Below are 3662 nucleotides of genomic sequence, written 5' to 3' on the forward strand. Positions count from 1 at the left end.
TTTCTTGTTCCCATATTCATCCAAATTGCAATCCTTTGTCAAATGAGGGCCACTACATCTCTCACAACCAACTCGAATTGCATGAATTGATTGGTCCAATTGAGTCAATCTCCTATCCATAGTGTTGAGCATTGCCATCATAGCCGCGATCTCTTCAGTTTGTACACCTCCACTACCTTTGGTTCCATCTTGCCTTGGATTGTGGTATTCACGAGAATTCTTTGCAAATTCTTCAACTAATTCCTTGACCTCGCCCAGATTTTTCTTTGTAAGCGGTCCTTGAGAATCAAGGAGTTGTCTTGTCATCACATTAACCCTGTCATAGAATATGGACACTTCTTGTTGAATGTTAAGGTCATGTTGAGGACAATTCCTTAACAAACCTTTATATCGCTCTCATGCTTCGTAAAGTGACTCCCCCGGGTTTTGCTCAAAATTAGCTATTGCCTTCTTGAGTTTAGCTATCTTGGATGGTGGACATAAATTGTCGAGAAACTGTTGACGCATTTGAGCCCAAGTAGTGATTATACCAGGTGGGAGTGCTTTTAACCAATCCGTTGCAGCTCCTTTAAAGGTAACGGGAAGCATCCTTAGCAATACGGTATCTCTGTTAACATTCGGGGCATTGAAGTAATCAACAATGTCATTCTTTTCATCTAAATGCTTGAACGCGTCCTCATGATCTTTTCCATAGAATGGGATATCCTTTAGTGCATAAAGGATATGTCCTTTCAGCTCGAATGTGGCAGTAGCAGGAACAGCGGGTTGTACTAAGCCTAGACCAACATCATCTCGAATTCTCTTTCTGTAAGCTCCCATGGACATTTCTTCAATATTCTACATCTCGTTTCTTGGCTCGTTTTTTGGTTTACTTGTATGTTCTTCAAATTCAGGCTCGGTATCGTATTCGGACTCGGTTTGGACGGGTATTTGATCTAAGTGTTCAAGCTTGCTCTTGTTCTTTGAAGATGGACTTGACTCCCCCGTTTTCTTCCCTGACTTCTTTGAGAACACTGACTTGAATTCTTGTAAAGGCGTTTTCTTTGGTGTTTTATCTTCTTTCGCGCTCTTATCATTCTTTTTGTGAGTTGCAGACTCGGGATCTTCAAGTGGTGGCACCAAAGGTGTGTTAGAACCTCTGGTCATGAACTCCCGAAATAAAACAAAAAGATAAAACGTAAAACTGAACTAAGAAAAACGAACTGAAATATACAAAACTAAGAGCTTCAGTTCTCACGTCGTGAATCTTAAAAATTCACGTCGTGAGTCCTGTAATGCAGAAAAAAAATTAAAATAGAAAAGTAACTTCTTGCATGTTTTACCCTACAAAAAGGATCGATTAATTTAAAGCAAACAAAATAATAATTAACTAAGCCGTTCCCCGGCAACGGCGCCAAAAACTTGATGTGCACAAAAGTACCCACTAATTTTAATATTTATAACCTAACAAACTTAGACTAACTATGCCCCTCTAGGCAGTGTACCTAGTTATATTACAGTATAGCTTAGGTAAGTCATGTATCGATCACAGGGAACAATGTTCCTAATTAATCTACTTGCTATCAAATTAACCTAATTATTAACAAGTTTAAAAAGGGTTTTTATCTGATTTAACAAAATCATACGAACTTAACTCAAATTCAATCAATAAGTAAAAACACTCTTGTTTAGTTCGAATCCACTTCGTCCTTATGGCCAGCTAATAATTATGGATTATCAAGTTGGTTATAATTAAATTAGTAATTTAAGTCTAACTTTACCAATAATTAATTAATTCATGTAAAACTATGTATGGTCACACACAATTAAACACAAAACCAATTATGATTATGAATATGTTATGTAAAATTTATTATGTAAACGCAATTATAGTCATAATCTACGTTCTCTTAGGGATGAGCAGTTTGTCCCAAATCTCGATCCCGTACTGGAACCGGTACCTAATTTTAAAATACGAGACGGTACTTGGTACTCCAAATACATGAAATTCGGGAATCGATACCGCCGGAAACGGTACTAGTACCGAGTACCGGTACCATTCCCGGTACGGGTACCGGTGATGTTAATTTAGTTTGGTACTCGGGATTAACTTTCAATCAAATTTGGTATTCGGGAAATCGGGAACGGGACGGGTCGGTACCGGTTCCTTCCCACGCTCATCCCTACGTTTTCAAGCACATCTAAGTTTGTTTACTTTAATTACTAACTAAGATTAGTCAATCCTAGCTCTAACAATTTAATGTTCACTAAATCATTAGGTAAACAAATTCATGCAGTTAATGGTCACTGAACTACACAGAACATGGAGTTAAGCAACTAGAGAAACAAACATAAGCATGCTAGGTAACAATAAATCAAACACAAGCAATTAACAAACTAAATAAATCCATATAAAATTAAGCTATTAATAAGTTAGAAGGTTCATCTAGGTAGACAAGAGTAGCTAGATTCAGCTGCTCATAATAGCAATTAACACACTAACACAAATTAAAGTATAAGGAAACATGTTCATAAGTATCAAATAAGTAAACTAAATTATGAACCTTCACTCTTTTGGTGTTGAAACCCTTTTTCCAGGACCTTTCTTCTACTAAAAATCGTTTTCTGGAACCTCTTTCTCCAGCCAAAAGTCCTCAAAGTCGTAGGGATCAATGATATATATAGTTTTGAATTTTGCCTGATTCACCTCGTGAATACGTAAATATCCGTATACAACACGGATTCCTGATCCGCAGTGTTTATCTTCTAGAAGGCTATACTCACCTTGTGAATTTTTAAAGACTCACCTCATGAGTACGCATTTTTCTGATTTTCTTGTCTTTCAAGCCTTCAAGCCTTCAACCTCCAAAGCTCCATTCTTTAACGCTTTTAGTCCATTTTCTTCAAAATGTCTTCTTTTTGGCTGCAAAATATAATTTAACCTTATAAGTACCATTATTCTATCCAAATGACCAAAAAATATATAAAAATGTACTTAAATATTGCCTAAAAGTATTATAAATATGACAATATCAGCTACCTTAATCTCTATTTCCTTAGATCTCATCTTATGAAATAATATGGTAATTTTTGGTGCAAAAGGGCGTCATACTCGGATTTGGACTTGTCATGAGGACATGGTTCTAGATCTGGACACCTCTAGGTCTTCATGGACATAAAGTTACTCCCTTTACCTAGTCTAGGCTCTTTTCCATGTCCTAAACATTGTATGAACCCTAGTTTAAGTGTTTTAGCCATTTAAGGCCATGCATGAACGTAAAGTTTGCAACTTTATGTGGTATTTTGTTCTTAAGGGACTGAATCTGTAGTTTGGAGGTTTGGATTCGACTGGAAGGGCTGATTATGTTAACACAAGGGAAAACTCTACGAGTTGCCCTGACGACTCGATGAGTTGGAGCGGGTTTTCCCGTTTTCGGTATGCAGAGTAAACTCAGCGACTTGGATCAGTTTTTTTTCCCGTTTTCGCTCTGAAGAGTAAGTCAACGAGTTAATGAGATAACTCAGTGAGTTGGTTAAGGTTTTCCCTCGGTTTTCTGAACACTGGAGGAAATCGACGAGTTGCTAGATGCACTCGACAAGTAGGGTCAACATGGACTGTTGACCTTGACTTTGACCAGGGTTGACCAAGTTTAACCTTAAGGCTATTTTTGGTATTTCGGGAT

At 37.3% G+C, this 3662-nt stretch overlaps 1 non-coding gene across 1 annotated transcript; it reads left to right on the forward strand.

Annotated features, from left to right (window-relative positions):
- Nucleotides 1-352: 352 nt before the first annotated feature.
- LOC145103437 (small nucleolar RNA R71) lies at nt 353-459 on the forward strand. The gene has a single exon (XR_013706530.1). It is a non-coding gene; the product is annotated as a small nucleolar RNA R71 (small nucleolar RNA).
- Nucleotides 460-3662: the final 3203 nt, after the last annotated feature.

Source organism: Lactuca serriola, chromosome 4 (genome assembly GCF_051521515.1).
Source record: "Lactuca serriola cultivar US96UC23 chromosome 4, Lser_US96UC23_V15, whole genome shotgun sequence".
Taxonomy (NCBI): domain Eukaryota; kingdom Viridiplantae; phylum Streptophyta; class Magnoliopsida; order Asterales; family Asteraceae; genus Lactuca; species Lactuca serriola.